This window comes from Ascaphus truei, chromosome 3 (genome assembly GCF_040206685.1).
Source record: "Ascaphus truei isolate aAscTru1 chromosome 3, aAscTru1.hap1, whole genome shotgun sequence".
Taxonomy (NCBI): domain Eukaryota; kingdom Metazoa; phylum Chordata; class Amphibia; order Anura; family Ascaphidae; genus Ascaphus; species Ascaphus truei.
This window is the reverse complement of record NC_134485.1, coordinates 161391483-161403885: the sequence shown is the minus strand read 5'-3', so window position 1 is coordinate 161403885 and position 12403 is coordinate 161391483. Positions and strand designations below refer to the sequence as shown.

General features: G+C 53.0%; 1 long non-coding RNA gene across 2 annotated transcripts in view; it reads right to left on the bottom strand.

The window, feature by feature from the left end:
* The window catches only part of LOC142490987 (uncharacterized), a 19407-nt gene extending 7311 nt beyond the window's left edge, over positions 1-12096 (bottom strand). For both annotated transcript variants that reach the window (XR_012800201.1, XR_012800202.1), the window contains exons 1-2: positions 12052-12096; positions 9020-9124 (exon numbers count right to left, since the gene is read on the bottom strand). This is a non-coding gene — a long non-coding RNA (uncharacterized LOC142490987). The remainder of the gene's footprint in view (positions 1-9019; positions 9125-12051) is intronic.
* Positions 12097-12403: the final 307 nt, after the last annotated feature.

The window sequence follows — 12403 nt, the reverse complement described above, 5'->3', positions numbered from 1 at the left end:
CAGGTTAAATCATTCTGTTCCTTTTGTCTAAAACTGCAAAGTCCCTTATTTTTGTTGTTGGAACTGGATAAGCCAGTCTAACCCCAGTCAGGGAAAACCTTAGTTAAGTTATTGCTCAGACGAGCAGGGTTTTTGTTTGCTTATGTATTATTTTGAATTCCATGTGGCAGTCTCAGTGCATGGGACTGAATAAACCAGGCAATAGCCTGTTTAAAGGAACAGCACGTTACGCCTCGTCATTTAACCTACCCTAAAAGACCGTGTTCTAACAGTCCCGGACAGACGGCGGCGCCCCGGAGTAAGCCGTTTGTCACAATATATATATATATATATATATATATACAGTGTTCGACAATCATATACATTTACACGCCCGGGGCGAGTGGATTTAATCTCCGGGCGAGTAAATATTGGCCCAAGCAGCACACGTGTTTGTTTTTTTAAATTTCCCTGCTCGCGCTGAAATTTTCCCTGCTCGCGCTGAAAAAAAAAAACTCCCTCTACCTGACAGCTGATTGGCGCATGCTCCCAGGCTTTGTGGGCGCGCGGCCAGGCTCTATATGAGCCCGCCCCCAACGAGCGGCCATTCTTTCTGCCTGGAGATCTGTTGGAGGGTAAGTACTCTCCAATCTCTCCATGCTGCGGCCCCTCTGCTCCTTCCCTGCCTCCTGCAAGACCCGTGATATCCCCCTGGTCCCCACATGGCTCACTACTCACCACAGCGGCCCTCTGCTCCTGCCCTCTCCCGCCAGTACGCGCCTTTTGCGTTATATCTCCCCTCCTCCTGTCCCCTTCCCCTCCTCCTGTCCCCTTCCCCTCCTCCTGTCCCCTTTCTCTCCCCTCCTCCTCTCCTTCGCCCTCCCCTCCTCCTGTCCCTCGATCCCCACTGCTGCAGCCTGGTTGGCGTACGCGGGGGGGCCTCACCAGGTGCCTTGCCACCACGTGCCTCCCACCCACCCGCCAGCTAACTTCATGACGGCGCAGCCGCCGCATGAGGTGGGCGGGGGATGCCGCCCGCTGGGGGACACCTTGCCTCATGAAAACCCACCCACCCTGCCACCTCCCCACCTCCCCAAAGCTTCCACTACGCCGTGTGAGGTATGGGGGGGGGGTGTCGGCCTGCCCCCCACCCACGAGCGGGAGATGGGTGCAGGTGGGTGGGGGAGGAGCGTGGTGGTGGTGCTGGTCGTGGCCTTTCCTCCCCCCCCTGTGTGTGTAGAGAGAGAGAGTGTGTGTGTGTGTATATGGGAGAATGTGTGTGTGTATATATGGGAGTGTGTGTGTGTGTGTGTGTGTGTGTGTGTGTGTGTGTGTGTGTGTGTGTGTGTGTGTATGTGTGTATGGGAGTATGTGTGTGACACCAGAGGTACCCCCCAATCAGTCACCCCTGCCCCAGTCAGTCACCCCTGCCCCAGTCAGCAGTCACCCCTGCCCCAGTCAGTCAGTCACCCCTGCCCCGGTCAGTCAGTCACCCCTGCCCCAGTCAGTCAGTAAGTGAGTCACCCCTGCCCCAGTCAGTCAGTAAGTGAGTCACCCCTGCCCCAGTCAGTCAGTCACCCCTGCCCCAGTCAGTCAGCCCTGCCCCAGTCAGTCAGTCAGCCCTGTCCCAGTCAGTCACCCCTGCCCCAGTCAGTCAGTCACCCCTGCCCCAGTCAGTCAGTCAGTCACCCCTGCCCCAGTAAGTCAGTCAGTCAGTCACCCCTGCCCCAGTCAGTCAGTCACCCCTGCCCCAGTCAGTCACCCATGCCCCAGTCAGTCAGTCAGTCACCCCCGCTCCAGTCAGTCAGTCACCCCTGCCCCAGTCAGTCAGTCACCCCTGCCCCAGTCAGTCAGTCACCCCTGCCCCAGTCAGTCAGTCACCCATGCCCAAGTCAGTCAGTCAGTCACCCCTGCCCCAGTCAGTCAGTCAGTCACCCCTGCCCCAGTCAGTCACTCCTGCCCCAGTCAGTCAGTCAGTTAGTCAGTCACCCTTGCCCCAGTCAGTCAGTCACCCCTGCCCCAGTCAGTCAGTCACCCCTGCCCCAGTCAGTCAGTCAGTCACCCCTGCCCCAGTCAGTCAGTCACCCCTGCCCCAGTCAGTCAGTCAGTCACCCCTGCCCCAGTCAGTCAGTCAGTCACCCCTGCCCCAGTTAGTCAGTCACCCCTGCCCCAGTCAGTCAGTCAGTCAGCCCTGCCCCAGTCAGTCAGTCAGTCACCCCTGCCCCAGTCAGTCAGTCAGTCACCACTGCCCCAGTCAGTCAGTCACCCACCCCTGCCCCAGTCAGTCAGTCACCCCTGCCCCAGTCAGTCAGTCACCCCTGCCCCCGTTCATCAGTCAGTCACCCCTGCCCCAGTCAGTCAGTCAGTCACCCCTGCCCCAGTCAGTCAGTCACCCCTGCCCCAGTCAGTCAGTCACCCCTGCTCCAGTCAGTCAGTAACCCAGCCAATCAGTCACCCAGTCAGTCACCCAGTCAGTCACCCAGCCAGTCAGTCACCCAGCCTCTCTCTCTGTGTATCACCCACCCTCTGTGTGTGTCTCCCCCCTCTGTGTCACCCCCCTCGGTGTCTCCCCCCTCTGTGTCTCCCCCCACACACTCTCTCTCTCTCTCTCCCCCACACACTCTCTCTCCCCCTCACACTCTCTCTCTCCCCCACTCTCTCTCTCCCCCCACTCTCTCTCTCTCCCCCACTCTCTCTCTCCCCCACACTCTCTCCCCCCCACACTCTCTCTCCCCCACACTCTCTCTCTCTCTCCCCCCACCTCTCTCTCTCTCTCTCCCCCACACTCTCTTGCTCTCCCCCCCACACTCTCTCTCTCTCCCCCCCACACTCTCTCTCTCTCCCCCCCACTCTCTCTCTCCCCCCCCACTCTCTCTCTCCCCCCCCACACTCTCTCCCCCCCCACACTCTCTCTCCCCCCCCCACACTCTCTCTCTCCCACACTCTCTCCCCCCCCCACACTCTCTCCCCCCCCACACTCTCTCTCCCCCCCCACACTCTCTCTCTCCCACACTCTCTCTCCCCCCACACTCTCTCTCTCCCCCACACTGTCTCTCTCCCCCACACACTCTCTCCCCCCCCACACTCTCTCTCTCCCCCCACACTTTCTCTCTCTCCCCCCCACACTCTCTCTCCCACCCACACTCTCTCTCACCCCCACTCTCTCTCTCTCCCCCCCCACTCTCTCTCTCTCCCTCCCACACTCTCTCTCTCCCCCCCACACACACTCTCTCTCCCCCACACACTCTCTCTCTCTCCCCCACATTCTCTCTCTCCCCCACACTCTCTCTCTCTCCCCCACACTCTCTCTCTCTCCCCCACACTCTCTTTCTCCCCCACACTCTCTCTCTCCCCCACACTCTCACTCTCTCTCTCCCCCACACTCTCACTCTCTCTCCCCCACACTCTCTCTCTCTCCCGCCCTACTCTCTCTCTCTCTCTCTCCCCCCCACACTCTCTCCCCCACACTCTCTCTCTCCCCACACTCTCTCTCTCCCCCACACTCTCTCTCTCTCCCCCCCACACTCTCTCCCTCACACTCTCTCTCTCTCCCCCACACTCTCTCTCTCTTTCTCTCTCTCTCTCTCCCCCCCACACTCTCTCTCTCTCCCCCACACTCTCTCTCTCTCTCCCCCACACTCTCTCTCTCTCCCCCACACTCTCTCCCCCACACTCTCTCTCTCTCTCCCCCACACTCTCTCTCTCCCCCATGCTCTCGCTCTCTCTTTCTCTCTCTCTCTCTCCCCTACACCCTCTCTCTCTCTCCCCCACACTCTCTCTCTCTCTCTCTCTCTCTGTCACATACACTCTCTCACACTCTGGATCTGGATCTCTTATTTAGCCTATATATCTTACTTGCCCTATACTACACCGAAATAACCTATACTGCTTTCTTCCAGATCTGACTCAAGCTTCACACGGAAGACATCGGAACCCCCCTAACCCAGAAGACAGGTAGGGAACACCTCCCCTCCAATGTATAACATTGCGGGAATGAGGGTACCTAGACATTGAGGGACTGCGGATCAGGTAAGATCCCAGGCGGGATTGCTGCTTTAGATATTGTGAAGCGGGGACATCCAGACACTGGTTAAGGGGTTCAGGAAACTAGTCGTTCACACCTGGCTTTTATTTCTAGATCCGACATTTACACACACACATGCACGCACGCACGCACGCACACACGTACACACGTAACAAGGACTAATTGTAGTATAATGTAATGCAATAAATACATTTATGTCAAAAACGAATGTTGTTCTGACTAGGAATTTATTAAATCTATTTTATATATATATTTTATTTTAAAGCGGGGTTGGGGGTGGGACTAGGGGCGGGGTTGGGGGCGGGACTAGGTGGCGAGTAGATTTTTTGGTGATTTGTCGAACACTGTGTATATATATATATATATATATACAGTGTTCGACAATTGTATACATTTACTCGCCCGGGGCGGGTGGATTTAACCCCCGGGCGAGTAACTATTGGCCCAAGCAGCACACGTGTTTTTTTTTTAAATTCCCCCGTTCGTTTCCCTGCTCGCGCTGAAAAAAAAAAACTCCCCTACCTGACTCCTGATTGGCGCGCGCTCCAGGCTTTGTGGGCGCGCGGCCAGGCTCTATATGAGCCCGCCCCCAATGAGCGGCCATTCTGCCTGGAGCTCTGTTGGAGAGTAAGTACTCTCCATGCTGCGGCCCCTCTGCTCCTTCCCTGCGATCCCCCTGGTCCCCACATGGCTCCCTACTCCCCACCGTGGAAGCTCTCCTGTCCCCTGCTCCTGTCCCATTCCCCTCCTCCTGTCCCCTGCTCCTGTCCCCTCCTCCTGTCCCCTGTCCCCTCCTCCTGCTCCCTTCCCCTCTTCCTGCTCCTTTCCCCTTCCCCTCCTCCTGTCCCCTTCCCCTCGATCCACCGATCGATGTCAGGGGCGGGAGGTCCCCGCTGCTGCAGCCCGGTTGGCTTGCGGGGGGGGGGCTCGGCCCTCACCACGTGCCTCCCATGCGTCCCCTACCTTCATGATGGCGCAGCCGCCGCATGAGGTGGGGGGATGTCGGCCTGGCCCACCCCCCCGCCACGAGCATCATGCCGCCGCGGGCTGGGGGGGAAGAAGCAGCCTGCAGCTTGGCCAGGCACTGTGACATGCCGGCGAGGGGAGCAGGGCAGTGGCGGCCACGGCGGGGCTGACTGTCACCTGGGGCGCCCAGTGGGGGATACCTCGCCACGTGCCTCCCACCCACCCTGCTGATTGGGGGGGGGATGTCGGCCTGCCCCCCACACGAGCGGGAGATGGGCGCGGGTGGGTGGGGGATTTGCGTGGTGCTGGTCGCGGCCTTTCCTCCCCTGTGTGTGTGTGAGAATGTGTATGTGTGTGTGTGTGGGAGAATGTGTGTGTGTGTGTGTGAATGAATGTATGTGTGTATGGGAGTATGTGTATGTGTGTGACACCAGAGGTCCCCCCCAGTCAGTAACCTCCCCCCAGTCAGTAACCCCCCCCACAGTCAGTCACCCCCCAAGTTAGTAACCCCCCCAGTCAGTAACCTTCCCCCCAGTCAGTCAGTCACCCCCCCCCTGTCAGTCACCCCCCAGTCAGTGTCAGTCACCCCCCAACCCCAGTCAGTGTCTGTCACCCCCCCACCCCCCAGTCAGTGTCAGTCACCCCCCACCCCCAGTCAGTGTCAGTCACCCCCCCACCCCCAGTCAGTGTCAGTCACCCCCCACCCCCAGTCAGTGTCAGTCACCCCCCACCCCAGTCAGTGTCAGTCACCCCCCACCCCCAGTCAGTGTCAGTCACCCCCCACCCCCAGTCAGTGTCAGTCACCCCCCCCACCCCCAGTCAGTGTCAGTCACCCCCCCACCCCCAGTCAGTGTCAGTCACCCCCCCCACCCCCAGTCAGTGTCAGTCACCCCCCCACCCCCAGTCAGTGTCAGTCACCCCCCCAACCCCAGTCAGTGTCAGTCACCCCCCCAACCCCAGTCAGTGTCAGTCACCCCCCCCACCCCCAGTCAGTGTCAGTCACCCCCCACCCCCAGTCAGTGTCAGTCACCCCCCCACCCCCAGTCAGTGTCAGTCACCCCCCCACCCCCTGTCAGTGTCAGTCACCCCCCCAACCCCAGTCAGTGTCAGTCACCCCCCCCACCCCCAGTCAGTGTCAGTCACCCCCCCACCCCCCAGTCAGTGTCAGTCACCCCCCCACCCCCAGTCAGTGTCAGTCACCCCCCCACCCCCAGTCAGTGTCAGTCACCCCCCACCCCCAGTCAGTGTCAGTCACTCACCCACCCAGTCACCCCTGCCCCACCCAGCCACTCACCCAGCAAACCACTCAACCAGCCAGTCACTCACCCAGCCTCTCTCTCTGTGTATCACCCACCCTCTGTGTGTGTCACCCACCGTTTCTCTCCTCTGTCTCCCCCACACTCTCTCTCCCCCCCACACTCTCTCTCTCCCCCCCCACACTCTCTCTCTCCCCCCCCACATTCTCTCTCTCCCCCCCACACTTCTCTCTCTCCCCCCCACACTCTCTCTCTCCCCCCCACACGCTCTCTCTCCCCCCCACATGCTCTCTCTCCCCCCCACACTCTCTCTCTCCCACACACTCTCTTTCTCTCTCCCCCACACTCTCTCTCTCTCTCCCCCCACACTCTCTCTCTCTCTCTCTCTCCCCCACTCTCTCTCACTCTCTCCCCCCCCACTCTCTCTCTCTCCCCCCCACACTCTCTCTTTCCCCAACACTCTCTCTCCCTCTCCCCCACACTCTCTCTCCCTCTCTCCCCCACACACTCTCTCTCTCTCTCTCTCCCCCACACACTCTCTCTCTCCCCCACACTCTCTCTCCCCCCCACTCTCTCTCTCTCCCCCCCACACTCTCTCTCTCCCCCCCCCACACTCTCTCTCTCTCCCCCACACTCTCTCTCTCTCTCTCCCCCACACTCTCTCTCTCTCTCCCCCACACTCTCTCTCCCCCACACTCTCTCTCCCTCTCTCCCCCACACTCTCTCTCCCTCTCTCCCCCACACTCTCTCTCCCTCTCTCCCCCACACTCTCTCTCCCTCTCTCCCCCACACTCTCTCCCCCACACTCTCTCTCTCCCCACACTCTCTCTCCCTCTCCCCCACACTCTCTCTCTCCCCCCACTCTCTCTCCCCCCCCCACTCTCTCTCTCTCTCCCCCACACTCTCTCTCTCTCTCTCCCCCACACTCTCTCTCCCCCACACTCTCTCTCTCTCTCCCCCCACACTCTCTCTCCCTCTCTCCCCCACACTCTCTCTCCCTCTCTCCCCCACACTCTCTCTCCCTCTCTCCCCCACACTCTCTCTCCCTCTCTCCCCCACACTCTCTCTCCCTCTCTCCCCCACACTCTCTCTCCCTCTCTCCCCCACACTCTCTCTCCCTCTCTCCCCCACACTCTCTCTCCCTCTCTCCCCAACACTCTCTCTCTCTCTCCCCCACACTCTCTCTCTCTCTCTCCCCCACACTCTCTCTCTCTGTCACTCCCACACTCTCTCTCTCTGTCACTCACACTCTGGATCTCTTATTTACCCTATATATCTTAACTGCCCTATACTACACCGAAATCCTAACTACCCCTATACTGCTTTCTTCCAGATCTGGCTCAAGCTTCACACGGAAGACATCGGAACCCCCCCCCCTAACCCAGAAGACAGGTAATGAACACCTCCCCAATTTATAACATTGCGGGAATGAGCGTACCTGGACATTGAGGGACTGCGGATCAGGTAAGATCCCAGGTGGGATTGCTGCTTTAAATATTGTGAAGCGGGGACATCCAGACATTGGTTAAGGGGTTCAGGAAACTAGTCATTCACACCTGGCTTTTATTTCTAGATCCGACATTTACACACACACATGTAACAAGGACTAATTGTAGTATAATGTAATACAATAAATACATTTATGTCAAAAACGAATGTTGTTCTGACTAGGAATTTATTAAATGTATTTTATTTATATATTTTATTTTAAAGCGGGGTTGGGGGGCGGGACTAGGGGCGGGGTTGGGGGCGGGACTAGGGGCGGGGTTGGGGGCGGGGACTAGGTGGCGAGTAGATTTTTGGGTTGGGCGAGTAGATTTTTGGGTGATTTGTCGAACACTGTATATATATAATATATATATATATATATATATATATATATATATATATATATATATATATATATACACATATATACTTAGTTAAGTTATGGTGAGTAAAAAAAGTGACAAAAACCCTCCACAGCAAAGCATATAGCAAATGGAAATATACTGTATGCTCATTTGCATGTCTTAGGCAGGTCTGCAAATTATGACATGCAAATGAGCATACAGTATATTTCCATTTGCTGTATGCTTTGCTGTGGAGGGTTTTTTGTAATTTTTTTTACTCACCATAACTTAACTAAGTATGGTAAACCCCCATCCTCATTGCATAGCCAGTTAACCAACCCCACACTGATGAGACCCATTAAGGTCGCAACAGCTGTCTGTGGGTTGGTTTTCTGGCTATGCATCTTAACCCTGGCTGTGCTCAAAGCTGTGACCATGCAGCAAGCTTAAGCCTATAGGGAACCATGTATAAAATGGTTTTTGAAGCAAAAAGTGGCACTGTGTGCTCATGTGCATGTCATTTCCCAGAATCCCTTGCTACAGTGGAAGTGCTCTGTGCTGGGTGCTAATGGTGAAAGGTGGGGTTGCAGACCAGCCTAAGACATGCAAATGAGCATACAGTATATTTCCATTTGCTATATATATGTGTATATATATAGCCAATATATATAGTTTTTTCGAACACTGTGTATATATATATATATATATATATGTATATATATATACATATATATATATATATTATAGACGATACCGTTCGGTTGGCTAACTAAATGCTTTTATTTGTGCGAGCTTTCGAGATACACTAATCTCTTGTTCCGGCGGTGTTGCATTGAGTAAAGCAGGCAAGGGGTTTACTCAAAAACACACACACACACACATATGTATATGGCGTTTTTGTGATGGTATGTACCGGCACCTTTTTTCTGAGTGCTTCTTACCCGCCCCGTGCTCCTCATCTCTGGCATCTTCTCCTTGTGACAACGCAGCGTCATATGGATGTGGCGTTGCCATGACATGATGTTGAATGGCACATCGCGACGTAGCTGGAGGAGATAAGAAGCAGGAAAAGGTAAAAGGCCCTGTGCTTTCTCTGGGTACAGGCACCTATTTATTTTTGTTACAAAAAAAAACATATATGTATGTATGTATATCTTTATTTATTTATATAGCGCCATTAATGTACATAGCGCTTCACTGTAGTAATACACGTGACAATCATATAAATAACAAAGAAAACAAATAACAGATCATGGGAATAAGTGCTTCGGACATAAAAGTAACTGTGTGTGTGTGTGTGTGTGTGTCACACACACTCACACTTGTACATTGTTACATCCAGACTTGTTGCAGCAATATATGAAACAATGTACTGTATGTGTGCATATATTGATGTGTATACTTTTATTTGTGTGTGTGTTTATAATATATATACGTGTTTTATATGTGATGCAGAACTTTTTCAGAAATACATGAACAATGTTAAACTCTGATCCCTTCTGCTACGATACATTGCAATCCAGTGTCGCATTGAATTTCAAGCTATGCATTTCTTTTATTTTTACCACGTTCACAAATTCCCCCTTCTCATTCAAATTTGCTCCGCGATCCTTGGGGATTTCTTGCCCACTCTGACTTTTGTATAATTAACTCAGACCCTTGTGCTGTTTCCCTGCTCTTTATTCTCCATTTGTGTGTGTACACATTGTGCTCCTGATCCTCTCAGTGCACATGTGGCTATGGGCTTCTAAAGAAAGACTCTGCATAGGCACATTCCTCTAGTTAGTTCTTCTGCATGGAGGTTACACTGGTGGTCCAATCACTCCTCCAAACAACAAAACTCCAAGACATGTACAGGGCAATACTCATCATTCATGACATTCACTAGAGGCTTCAGAGATCCTGCATTCACAGCCTTGATGAATAGATTTACACTCTGCTACGTTGGAATGTGTTTGTGTACCTATTCTTTCATGCTTATATCAAACTCAACTGCAAAATTATCTAGAACTTGAATATTATAATAATAGCTTATTCTTGTATAGCGCTGCTATTTTTACATGGTGCTTTACAGAGACATTTTGGAGACACAGTCCCTGCCCATGGGGCTTACAATCTATGTTTTTTGTGCCTGAGGCACAGGGAGATAAAGTGACTTGGCCAAGCCGACAGAGGGAATTGAACCAGGTTCCCGTGCTTCAAACTCAGTGCCAGTCAGTGTCTTTACTCACTGAGCCACTCCTTCTCTCGTTTATTTTTTCTTTTAAAGCGCTGTACAGTGGGGGTACAGAGTGACATCAATTACATAAACTGAATGACATACAAGAAGGAGAGACAAGAGCAAACAGATACAGAAGGTAATGAGGACCCTGCTCATGAGAGCTATATGGCTTTGAGTGGATGCCTGTAAACAGTGTTACCTGGGCAATATCAGTGGCTGCATAGATTAGCCATATATATACCGTATTTCCTCGATTGTAAGACACCTTCGATTGTAAGATGCACCATCGATTTGGCGCATGTTTCAGGAGAGGTCCCATCTCAGCGGAGGATGAAGGCAGCGGCGGCAGGAGAGGTCCCACGTCTGCAGATGGTTGAAGATGGACAGCGGGTGGGTGTGCGGCAGCAGGACAGGTCCAAAGTCTGCATGTGAATGAATATAAGAAGACACCGGGCGTGCGGTGGGGTGCGGCGGCAGGAGATCATAATAGCAGGAGAGCTGAGCAGGAGCAGAGCAGCATAGGGGAACGGCTTGGGAGGTGCACACTGTAACCGGAAGTCAGACACCGGTCAACTTCTGGTGTTACAGAGTGCACCTCCCAAGCTGTTCCCCTATGCCGCTTTGCTCCTGCTATTATGATCTATTAGCTGCCTCTGCCACCGCACACCCGCTGTCTTCTTATCTTCATTCACCTGCAGACTTGGAACCTGTCTTGCCGCCGCTACCTCACTCCCGCCCGCTGACCATCTTCAACCATCTGCAGACGTGGGACCTCTCCTGCCGCCCCACACTTCGTAATCCCCTCATATGGGACCTCTCCTGAAACATGTCAAGTGAAGAGGGGGTTAGTACTGTAGACACTTAAAAAAAATTCATTTTAATACATCGATTCTAAGATACACCCCGATTTCAGAAATGTGAAAATTGAAAAAAAGGTGCGTCTTAGAATTGAGGAAATAGGGTATATAAGCAAATTTGCACACCACAATATACACGCACACGTTTGTGTATACAGTAGGGCCCCACTTCTCAGCGTTTCACTTCTCGGTGATCTGACCAATATGGCGGTACCGAGAAGGGGGCCCCAATGTCTGCGCATGCACAGAAGGGGGAGCGGCAGAGTTCACGCATGCGCAGAACGGGGGGTAAGCAATTCTGTGCATGTGCAGAAGGGTAGGAGACACCGAAAATCGCCGGTTCCGCTTTTCAGTGGTGCCACGGAACCTGCCATATGAGCGGGGCCCTACTGTATGTACATTTACTAGCGCGGTACATTTAAGTGTGTATATATATATATATATATATATGAAAACTAACACAGAAAAAAAAGAATCCCCTGAATAGCACTCTAACATACACAAAATGTATCAAAAAAAGTATATTAATCACATACACATAAATGGTTAAAATGAGGAGCAGTGGTGACCTACAAAGCTGATATAAACTGAACCTTAAGGTGTGGGGAAAAATGCTACACTGCAGTAACAAGGACAAAGTGTGTAAATAAAGTGTAGAGGCAAGAAATTCTTGCATCAGAACACTCAGACCGGCCGGTCAGGTACTACCTAAATTGAAACCCCCTGTGTGAAGTGCTAGTATGAAACTAGTGCGTAACTAACAAGCAAGGAAATGAAAGAGTTAATTATATAAGTTCGTTATATGATCCAAGCCTATAGATATGACACACACAGATAAGCAAAAAATTGGCAGATGTAAATAACAAGCCAAAATAGGTAGCAAAAGTACTTAGACCAGTCCAGAGTGAACAGCAAAATTGTCCAGCAGAGTGATAGCAGATATCCACAGCTTAACTGCTCGTAGGTTCAGGGAGAGTGAGTCTCAGCCACTGCACTGCACATGCTCCCAGGGTTGCTTGAAGCACGGACTGCAAGATTCAGTGGAGAGAAGGAGAAACAGCTGAGATCACCACCGCATCCTAGATGAGACAGACAATCCCCGACGCGCACGTTTCGCCACCTGCTTCGTCCACCTTAGCGTGAAGAAACGCGTTGGGAGTGTTAGTGTGAGCTACTGACAGTCTGTCACCATACTCATTTACACTTTGACTTTTGCTGGGACATTGCATACGCTGCTACGCATCGGC